Genomic DNA, 12,166 nt, shown 5'->3' with positions numbered 1-12,166 from the left:
GTGGGAAACGGGTCCAAGTGGCTCTTTCAGTGGTAAAGGTTGCTGACCCCTGCCCTAGTTCCTTTGGCCACTATTACATCTGGGAGATTGTTTGAGTCTTCCCTAGTGAAGACAGATCCAAAGTACCTGTTCAACTCATCTGCCATTTCCTTGTTCCCCATAACAAATTCACCCGTTTCTGTCCTCAATGGCCCAATTTTGGTCTTAACTATTTTTTTGCTATTCACATACCTAAAGAAGCTTTTACTATCCTCTTTTATATTCTTGGCTAGTTTATCTTCGTACCTCATTTTTTCTTGGCGTATTGCCTTTTTTATTATCTTCTGTTGCTCTTTAAAAACTTCCCAGTCCTCTGGTTTCCCGCTCATCTTTGCTATGTTACACTTCTTCTCTTTTATTTTTATACTGCCCTTTACTTCCCTCGTCAGCCACTGCCGCCCCTTACTCCCCTTAGGATCTTTCTTCCTCTTTGGAATGAACCGATCCTGCATTATTTCCAGAAATACCTGCCATTGTTGTTCCACTGTCTTCCCTGCTAGGGTATTGTTCCATTGAACTTTGGCCAGCTCCTCCCGCATAGCTCCATAGTTCTCTTTGTTCAACTGTAATACTGACACATCCGATTTTCCCTTCTCCTTCTCAAATTGTAGGTTAAAACATATCTGTAACCCCCTGGGTCACCTCAGGCTCGCTCACACTCTTTCTCGTCTAGGGGGAGCAGCCTTCGGCCCCGCCAAACTGGGTAATCAGCTGGTGTGGATGCTGTGTGATGTCCCCGCCTCGCCCAAAAACAGACAGTACACCATATGCGATTAAATGAGTACAATTTATAAAGGTTACTATAACTAAGTGATTAATAATGATACAGTATATATGAAGAGAAAAAATGAAGAAAAGGCGCCAAACTTATCAAAGTCCAAACCACTTTGTGCACAACCGTTGGAGCTCAATTACTGAAGTCTTCTGGCCACCATTCGATCCCCTCCGAACTCCTCGACTCTCCAAACAGCTCAGGACCCTCCGAGTGGTCAACCAAGCACATCTAGCTTCATCCCCCCTCCTCGGAGTACCTCCCGGCCTCGGACCCCCGCTTGGGGTCCGATCCTTGCCAGCTTACAGCATTGCGTCTTCTCTCTCGACCCCCTCACGCCGATCTCCCCAAAAGCCCGTCAACAAAAGCTTACAGACTCAGAAGAAAGAACATTCATCTCCATTTGGTTTACAAAGGAATACCATTCTCGTTATCAGTAAATTTTAACAAACAAGCTTCCAGCACTCTCTCGCAACAAAGAAACATTCCTGTTTTTAACAAAACAAAGAAACCCTTTCTCAACAGTAACAAAGAGAAAAAAAAGAACCCCCCTTTACATATCATATTATGGTCACTACCTCCTAATGGCTCCTTTACCTCTAGGTCCCTGATCAAATCTGGTTCATTGCACAACACTAAATCTAGAATTGCCTTCTCCCTGGTAGGCTCCAGTACAAGCTGTTCTAAGAATCCATCTTGGAGGCACTTGACAAACTCCTTTTCTTGGGGTCCAGTACCATTCTGATTCTCCCAGTCTACCTGCATGTTGAAATCCCCATGACAACTGTATCATTACCTTTGCGACATGCCAATTTTAACTCTTCATTCAACTTACACCCTACATCCAGACTGCTGTTTGAGGGCCTGTAGATAACTCCCATTAGGGTCTTTCTACCCTTATAATTTCTCAGTTCTATCCATACTGACTCTACATCCCCAGATTCTATGTCCCCCCTCGCAAGGGACTGAATATCATTCCTCACCAACAGAGCCACCCCACCCCCTCTGCCAGTCAGTCTATCCTTTCGATAAGATGTATATCCTTGAATATTCATTTCCCAGGCCCTGTCCGCTTGAAGCCATGTCTCTGTTATTCCCACAACATCGTACTTGCCAATTTCCAACTGAGCCTCAAGCTCATCTACTTTATTCCTTATACTTCATGCATTCATATATAATACTTTTAATTCGTTACTCCCCTCTCCTTTAATATCAATTCCTATTTCACTTGGCCGTACTGTATGATCTCTCCTTGAGCTTTCTACTCCATTGATTCTGTTGTCCTTTTTAACTTTTCTTATTTTCACTTTCCCTTTAACTCCATCCTTATATTTCCAGTTCACCCCCTCCCCCCACTACTTAGTTTAAACACATCCATGTTGCAGTGGCAGACCTGTCTGCCAGAATGCTGGTCCCCCAACTATTAAGGTGCAACCCATCCCTTTTGTACAATTCATCCCTACCCCAAAACAGATCCCAGTGGTCCAAGAATGTAAATCCTTGCTTCCTGCACCAGTTCCTCAGCCACACATTCAGATCCATTATCTCCCTGTTCCTACCCTCTCCAGCACGAGGAACTGGAAGCAAACTAGAGATAACCACCCTGGAAGTCCTGCTTTTCAGCCTTCTTCCGAGTTCTCTGAAGTCCCGCTGCAGAATGTCTTTCCTCTTCTTCCCGATGTCATTTGTGCCGACATGCACTACCACTTCCGGCTGTTCACCTTCACCCTTGAGGATTCCCTGCAATCGGTCAGTGATGTCCTGGATCCTAGCACCAGGGAGGCAACACACCATCCTTAAATTTCGCCTGTTGCCGCAGAAACCCCTTTCTTACTATGGAGTCCCCTACTACCATGGCTCTTCCTGATGTCTGACTCCTCGGCTCTGCTTTTGCACCAATTTTCAGCTCGCAGACCTGTCCGCCTCTCAGACTGGCAGTATCTTCTGTCCTGACAGCTTCCAAGAAGGTGAACCTGTTTATGAGAGGTACATCCCCCGGGGTCTCCTGTAACTTCCAAGCATACTTTCCTTCCTCATCGTCGCCCCCTTTCTCTCTTCCGGTATCCTCGGTGTAATGACCTCACTGTAGGTCCTGTCCAGAAAACTCTCGTTTTCGCGGATAAACCTGAGGTCATCCAGTTCTTTCTTCAGTGCTGCAACATGCTCCTTCAGAAGCTGAATCTGGACACACTTTCCACAGCTGTAGCAGCTGGGGGCACCATCAGTGTCCCTGACCTCCCACATCATGCACATAGCACACTGAATCAGCTTAGCGGTCATGTCTTCACCCTCTCCAATTGTGCCTGGTGTAGTCTCCTCCCTAGAGGGACTCAAACTCTCTAGTCCCAGAAACAGCTTGTACTTTGGGTACTTTCTGCACTCTGATAATATTTCTGATTTCTAGTATCTAATATTTTATATTTTATGGAAGAGAACAGCCATTATTATTTTAGAATTCAGATCAATGATCAGATATCACTGGAGTTTCTCAAGATACGGGGGTGCAAGCACACGTACAACATCCACACAATTCTCATTCAGATGTTGAGAAGTAAGTGAAATATACCAGTTAAGTCAAAGATACGAGGACCTCCTGTAAAGCACAGAGGTGACAAAAGTAGCTTCACCATCTCCGGACGAGATCTCTGGTGGGAAGGAGAAATGTTGGTTTTGTTGCTTGTTGTAAGAATCAGAATCAGGTTTATTATCACCAGTATGTGTCGTGAAATTTGTTAACTTAGCAGCAGCAGTTCAATGTAATACATGATAATATAGAAAAAAATAAACAGGTAAAGCAATTACGGTAACAATATATATATTGAATAGATTAAAATAGTACAAAAATATAAGTAATATATTTTATAAAAAGTGAGATAGTGTTCATGGGTTCAATGTCTACTTAGCAATTGTATGGCAAAGGGGAAGAAGCTGTTCTTGAATCATTCAGGCTTCTTTACCCCTTTCCAACAGTAACAATGAGAAGAAGGCATGTCCTGGGTGATGAGGGTCGTCAATAATGGATGTCGCCTTTCTGAGGCACCGCTCCTTGAAGATGTCTTGGGAACTATGGAAGGTAATACCCAAGATGGCAAGATGGAGCTGACTAATTTTACAACTTTTATTAGCTTCTTTCAGTCTTATGCAGTAGCCTCCCCCTCCGCCCCCACCAGACAGTGATGCAGCCTGTCAAATGCTCTCCGCAGTATATTTATAGAAGTTTTCAAGAGTTTTAGTTGACAAACCAAATCTCTTCAGACTCCTAATGAAATATAACCACTCTCTTGTCTTTTTTATAGCTACATTGAAATGCTGGGATCAGGTTAGATCCTCAGAGATCTGGACACCCAGGAACTTGAAATTGGTCACTCTCTCCACTTCTGATCCCTCTATGAGGACTGGTTCATGTTTCCTTGCCTTAACCTTCCTGAAGTCCACAATCAGCTTTTTCAAATTACTGACACTGACTGCAAGGTTTTTGCTGTGACACCTCTCAACTAGCTAGTATATCTTGTTCCTGTACGCCCTCTTGTCTCCATTTGAGATTCTACCAAACAATGGTTGTATCTGTTGTTCTATCAAGCATTGTGGGCATGCTGTGTTGACGCCAGGATGTGTGGTGACACTGGCTGGCTGCCCTCAGGCATTAGGTGAACAATGCATTCCACTACATGCTTTGATGTTCACGTGAATTTTCAATCTCTTACTGACCAGCTGATTTGCAGATCACAATGAATAAGTTCTCTGTTACAAGTACCAAATTCCTTATGAGAATTGGTATCGGAAACTGTTGTTGTGTTACAGTGTGGGATAACGACATCCAAAATCTACAAGAGTATTGAAGCTCTGGGCAATATAAGCACTTCTGACATGTTGTCTCTTACCACCTAATTTAAAAGAATGTTGCAAAGATCTGTCACTTATGGCTAACTTTCTTCATATGCCTGCAACAATAAAGTCTGGACTTGAAAAAAAACTTGTCCATCTAGAGAATTTAAGTCTTTTGTGCTCTTCTTCATTGTAGTAGGTTCATGAGCTCCACACAGAAATTAAGATTAAGTAGCTTGATGAGATTGGAGCAAAGTATTGCCAGTAATATAGTTCTTGAATCTTAAATACAAGAGAGTCTGCAAACATGACAAGATCTGCAAAATGTAGGAAATCAAACGCAACACACACAAAATGCGGGAAGTATGTTGCCTTGGAAAGCTACCTGGCCTACTGAGTTCCTCCAGCCTTTCTGAGATTCTGCAGATTCTGGAAATCCAGAGCAATGCACAAAACTCTGGAGGAACTCAGCAGGGCAGGCAGTGTCTAAGGTCTCGGCCCAAAATAGTGACTATTTATTCTCCTCCATAGCTGCTGCCTGCCGTGCTGAGTTCCTCCAGCAACCGGTGTGCATTGCAATGAAGTCCTTGAATGTGCTATCCTTACTGGGTCCCTGCTGGCTCACTGCCAGGGGGACATCAAATGTACACACTTAGAAGTCATCTGTTGAAGGCTATACTCTATGATCAACACATGAAAGAGGGCAAAGCAGCAATAGATCCTCAAACCCAAAGAATGTTTCAAGAAATTCAGCACTCAATAGTAACTAGATAACTTTGGTGACAATCACCGTCTGGAGAAACAGGTGCAGTCATCAAGGACAGACAACAGAGATCCAAGGTTGAGGTTTGCATGTGAGTTAGAAAGCAGAGTATAGAGAGTGGAGATGTGGCCACAAGGGAGGGTTTGCTGCTCATGCATTAGAGACTCCTCCAGCAATATGACCAAGCTTGAATGACTGACTCTCTCCTGTCCTCTGTCTCCTTTAAACCACATCTTCCTCTTTAAGACTGTCTTTCACTGGAGCTATTTTTTTTCAGAGTCTGGTTGCCAGATGAATTCCAAAGCAGCAAGCCAGGACAGAAACAAAGCTTAAGATATTTGTTTGTCATCTGTAGACCAGAATTGAATTATTGTCTGCTGTAAACCTCTGCTGCCATGGACACAATCTAATTAACCTTTGTCAGTACTGACTACTCTGATGCAAATCAGAAAAAAATTTGACATGATAAATTACAAAGGATTTGACCATATGTGCTGCTTAGTTTTATTACATATCTGAATAAGCACTAATAAACTTTAAAGCAAGTCACACAGTAAAAAATATTATTATATGTATTTGAAAATAGCATTATCTGTTGTTTAATAATAATAATAATAATAAATGGTTTATTGATCCTGAGTGGGATATTCTACCTTAATAAATAAAAATCAGACCTGATATTGGCAATCCAAGCAAGGAGTCAATGTAGATACATGTAGTTCGATTGCAATCATCAGTATGAGACCTGACTAAAATAAGGTGGGTAATAGACTGAATTTTTCAATGACTATATAATAAAAGCTTTGAATATGTGTCCTTTCTTTGGGTGCATCACTTTTTCTGGATTCAAATAAATTAATCATAAATTTAAGGAAGAACAAACAGGACAATCATTCCTTTGCAAATGTGCTGCAAAATAAGTGTAAAGTAATTGAGCTACCTGTGAATTTTTAGATCAGCTTATGCCAGCTTCAGTTATACTGAAGAGCGCGTGAGAGCAAATTGCTGTCTTTGTTCAGTCTGGTGAACTGCAATTGTATGATTGCATACTGCATCAATTCAAAGATGAAATTATTTTTCTTTAGAATAGCCCTGTGTACAATATCTGGCTTGTCAGAAACAATGGAGCTTGTGTACAGCTTTGGAAATTAGATGACTATTGGAGTAAATCATTGTTATAACCAACTCCACTGCTGTCTGTGGTATACATGTTAGATTTGTAGTTGTCAACACAACAAAATAGTAACCAACACAAAAAAACACATACAAGAGATGCTATTTGGAATACGCTTTGGAATTTTAATACCAACAAGACTTTGACCAACTATCGAAAAAATTCTTGATTTGAGCTTCTGGTGATAAAACAAATATCAAAAAAAAGGTCATTTTGTTCAGTGTCTTAAAACTCATTCTGATATGTTTCCACCTTCATAATATGGGCAGTAATTCGGTGAAACATATCAAACATTATACATCCCACATGAGTTTCTTTCATTTAATTTAGAAATCAGACATGTCACAGAGCAAATAGACAATTTGCTCTACCAGGTTATAATTGTTCAATGAAATCAGGTACCTACCTCATTGTGGGCGCATTGAATTGAATTAACTTTATTTCTTACATCCTTCATATACATGAGGAGTAAAGATTGTTATGTTATATCTCCGTCTAAATGTGCAATGTACAATTTATAGTAATTTATAATAAATAGTATGTACAACAGGACAGTCAATATAACATAGAAATACAGTTGCGTCAGCATGAATTAAGCAGTCTGATGGCCTGGTGGAAGAAGCTGTCCCAGAGCCTGTTGCTTTTATGTCCCAGGCTTTTATGCTGCAGTACCGTTTCCCAGATGATCGCAGCCGGAACAGTTTATGTTTGGGGCGACTAAGGTCCCCAATGATCCTTCAGGCCCTTTTTACACACTCGTCTTTGTAAATGTCCTGAATAGTGGGAAGTTCACATCTACAGATGCGCTGGGCTGTCTGTACCACTCTCTGCAGAGTCCTGTGATTAAGGGGGGTACAGTTCCCATACCAGGCAGTGATGCAGCCAGTCAGGAAGCTCTCAATTGTGCCCCTGTAGAAAGTTCTTAGAATTTGGGGGCCCATACCAAACTTCTTCAGCTGTCTGAGGTGAAAGAGGCACTGTTGTGCCTTTTTCACCACACTGTCGGTATGTACAGACCTACATTCTCACAAACCTCTGAGTGAAGAAGTTTCCCCTCATATTCCCCTAAACTTTCCATCTTTCACCCTTAATTCATGACCTTTAGTTGGAGCCCCATCCAATCTTAATGGAAAAAGCCTGTTTGCATTTACCCTATCTATACCCTTCATAATTTTGCATACCTCTATCAAATCTCCCTTTAATCTTCAATGTTCCAAGGAATGAAGTCCTAACCTATTCAATCTATTGAGTACTCAGTTCCACCAGTCCCAGCAACATCCTTGTAAAGTTTCCCTGTAATCTCTCAAATTTATTTACATCTTTCCTGTAGGCCTCACCGACATTTTATATAACTTCAACATAACATCCCATCTCCTGTACTCAATACTTTGAGTTATGAAGGCCAATGTGCTAAAAGCTTTTTAATGACACTATTAACCTGTGACACCACTTTCAATGAATTATAGACCTGTATTCCCAGATCCCTTTGTTCTATAGCACTCCTCAGTGCCCTATTGTTAAGATCTAACCTGTTAGGTCCTACTGAAGAGCAGCACCTCATACTTCTCTGCATTAAATACCATCTGCTATTTTTCAGCCCGTTTTTCCAACCAGTCCAGATTTTGCTGCAAGCCTTGATAGTCTTCTTCGCTGTCCACTACGTCCCAAATCTTGATGTTATCTGCAAATTTGTTGATCCAGTTAATCACATTATCATCCAAATCAGTGATATAGATGACCAAGAACGATGAGCCTAGGATCGATCCCTGCAGTCACAGGCCCCTAGTCAGAGAGGTAACCATCTACTACCTCTCTCCAACTTCTTCCACAAAGCCAATGTCTAATCCAGTTTATTACCTCATCCAGAATGCCAGACGACTGAACCTTCCTGGCCAATCTCCCATGGAAGACCTTGTCAAATGCGAGGAAATACACAGGGCACGTCAGGAGTATTGTGGGAGGAACAATAGAATCAATGTCTCAAGTCGAAGATGCTTCATTAAAACTTTACTCTATCTTCATCAACGCTCCCTCATGTTCTGTGTATTTCCAGATTTTGCCATTCCCTTGGATCCTCACCTCTATGAACGTATTTCCCACCGTTTTAATGCCTGCATTAATCTTTTTGATGCATACTTTAATTTTGGTTTGTGTTTTGAGAAATTTACAATAACCTCTGTTAAAAAATGCCATTTCTAGCACAATTGAAGTATATTAGTAAAAAAGAAAACCTTTATTCCAAGCTTCCTGTGATTAATTTTAATAGCCCACAGGTTCTCTGTTCTAAGCTATGATAAAAAAATCTATATTTTCTGGCATTTTTAGGGAACATGTTTATCGTTTAGCTATTACTCTAATTATTCCTTGGCAAGATACCAACTTCTTTCCGATTTGTTCCTATGAAGGAAGCCAGCATGCAAATTGGTGAATGGCAAAAGTAATTACTGGAAAAGTGTACAAATGTCCTTGAGAAGAACAAGCATTTGCCATCCAGGGGCTGTGCAACATGAACAAATAGAAGATAATCACTTCATAACTAAGTCTGTGTTTATTGTATGAATTAAGAATGAGGATGCTAGAAGCAGCTGTCACATTTGTCGCTTAAAGTTTTTTGAATCTCGATCACACCAAAATCCCTGCTGAACAGATTGTAACTGAATCACCTGAAACACTTTTAAGTGTTAGAGTTGCACAATTATCAGAGATACTTCAATGGGCACAAAGAACAATAGCATCTCATTTCTTCACAGAAGGATCGTATGGCCTACTGTTATTATTGTATTATGGCTACAATATTAATCTCTTGGCAGACTGCTGTGAGACTCTTGTGGCAATCTCAATAGACTATGAAAGGATGTGTAAATCTGTAGCATTTGGATCGGAGTTACACAGATATTAATTGCCTTAGGCTGCTTTTGGTTTTTATTGATAGACAAAGACATTACAGAATGGGTGAAAGGACAAAGGATTCGGGCATGTGCACGCTCAAATGCAACAGACAGACCACATGAAAAGAGAGTGAAGATTTTCAGAATGCATATATCAAATTCATGTACTATTTAAGTGTTTTTAATTTTTAATTTGTCAAATTGCCTTATTAACTGTTACCAGTGGAACCGGAACTCATAAAAGTATCGAATCACTAAGTAATACAAAATTGTTACATTTATGGCTTTATTATTCTGATTGTAATTGCATTGTGTAGCTCTGGTGGAAGTGCAATCGTACCGCCTATTCTAGCTGGAAAGCAGGTCATTCCGCCCCATCATTCACACATCCATGACACTCGCCAAGACCACAAACAAATGGGAAGGATTCAACGCAGATCTGGTAGGTTATGGCACCCCAATTATATTAAGGTCAGCCAATGTGGCTTTAGGAAACTTCATTCACCTCACTTCAAAAGAAAAGCCTTCAAGCTTTTCTTCAGCCTCTAAGTCACAAAGTGGGTTACTGCTATTTCCATTCACAAATTAGTTCTCAGTTATGTTCTTTTTCTATGAAGTCAGCGAAATCATGAATTGAGCCTACATCTAATTCTCTATTCAGTGAAATCTAATGCCATCGGTAACAGTCATTAATGTTCTCTGCTAGAATGGGAAAGTGCTCATTAACCTGCATAGTCCCAACACAAGCTCTTGGCCCTAGCAGGTTGCTTTCAACAGTTTGTATTTGCATATGACTGAGAAGTAATTGTAATGCAAAATGACACAACGGTATTAAGTTAAGAGTCTATTTGTGTTTACTTCAACCCCTCCTAAAATTATTTTAAATCTAAATACCATGTAGCTCAAAATAGATGTCATGCAAGCACAGAATGTATATTTACTCTGAAAACACAGATCGAAACATAATCATTGATGGAACAAACTGCTCGAGCAACTCAGCAGGTGGAACAACTTCTGTGGGGGAGAGGAGTTTTAAGCGATTCTGTGTAATGTCTGCGAGTCCCCTGAAGGGCCAGAGACAGCCTGTCCGAGCCTTGTTGTGCTGTTATTCTGTTGTGATGGCGTGTGTGTTCTGTGAACATGGTGGGGATGCTATGTTGATGGGCGAATGTTTAGCTACACCTGCGGGCTTCCTGCAGCATATCCCTGACCTGGGTTGGTTCTTACCGCAAACATCACATTTCACTGTATGTTCCAATGGGCATGTGACATCTTAATGAATCAGAATCAATGTTTACTCAGTATAAAAGAGAATTTTTAAATGCCATTGTTTGAATTGGCAAAGGAAATCAAGGAGTAAAAATGGGAAAGGAAGTGCTGTTTACTTTCTTCCCTGTTTCTATTCTATCCTGATATCTGGAGGACAGTACACTCTCTTGGACTGCTGATTGTACAGATTAACCACAGTTAAATTCACCAAAGAATATCTGAGAAAGGGGATTATGTTAAATCATCCCTTTCATGTCAGACTTCTATATAGTTATAGGGATATAAAGCATGGAAAGAGGCCATTCAGCCACTCCGTCCATGTGACCAATAATCACCCTTTATTATAATAATGCATTTTTTAAATTTGCCCTATCAGCTCATCTCAGATTCTTACACTCATACTCATACCAGGAGAAACTTGCAGTGGTCAGTCACCATACACCACACAGTGCAGATTAACACACAATGCTTTTGGGATGTGTCAACTCAAAGGACACTTCGATTAATAAGATAGCAACACTGCAGAAAGACCAATTACCCTTTCAGGATTTCACAGATTTGATGTAAGGAAAATGTGAAGTATTCACCAAGGATGAGATCATGCTTTTACCACTGCCAAAGCTGTTTGTAGACTACAGTTCAGCATTCAGCACCATAATTCCCTCCAGGCTCAACAAGAAGCTCAGAGACCTCGGCCTTCACCTTGCCTCGTGTAGCTGGATCCTGTCAGATCGCCAGCAGGTGATAAGAGTGGGCGCCCTCAGTTCTGCCCCTCAGACCGTAACACATGTGGCCCTCAGGGATGCCCCCTCCTTTACTCTCTGTATACGCATGTATACCCATCTAAATGCCCTTCCCTTGGACAACATTGGTTGTGTGGAGAAGGGAGACTTGCAGTTTGGGCATTAAAAAAAACTTCTATAAAAAAAAACTTTGCCCAGGCTTGTGCCCTGGAAACATCCCAAGGTGCAAATCCATGGTGTATCGAGACTAACAGAGGCCTACACACACCCATGTATGTGTCGCCACCCACAACTCCAATCTGCTAATTAAATTTGCTGATGATACTACACTGATTGACTTAATCTCAAATAATAATGAGGCAGCCTACAGAGACGAAGTCATAACCCCGACACATTGGTGTCAAGAATACAACCTCTTCCTGAATGTCACAAAAACAAAGCAACAGATTTTGGTCTACAGGGGGAATGGAGACAGGCTAGCCCCTATTGATATCAATGGATCTGGGGTTGAGAGGGAGAACAGCTTTAAGTTCCTCAGCATAAACATCACTGAGGATCTCACATGGTCTGTACATACCGGCTGTGTGGTGAAAAAGGTACAACAGTGCCTCTATCACCTCAGACAGTTGATGAGGTTTGGTATGAGCCCCCAAAGCCTAAGCACTTTGTACTGGGGCACAACTGAGAGAATCC

At 41.2% G+C, this 12,166-nt stretch overlaps 1 protein-coding gene across 1 annotated transcript in view; it reads right to left on the bottom strand.

Annotated features, from left to right (window-relative positions):
- Positions 1-12,166, bottom strand: part of LOC132390846 (alpha-1,3-mannosyl-glycoprotein 4-beta-N-acetylglucosaminyltransferase B-like) — a 195,777-nt gene that overhangs the window by 50,853 nt on the left and 132,758 nt on the right. The gene's annotated exons all lie outside the window — the stretch shown is intronic.

This window comes from Hypanus sabinus, chromosome 3 (genome assembly GCF_030144855.1).
Source record: "Hypanus sabinus isolate sHypSab1 chromosome 3, sHypSab1.hap1, whole genome shotgun sequence".
NCBI lineage: Eukaryota > Metazoa > Chordata > Chondrichthyes > Myliobatiformes > Dasyatidae > Hypanus > Hypanus sabinus.
This window is presented reverse-complemented; position numbering and strand designations above follow the sequence as displayed.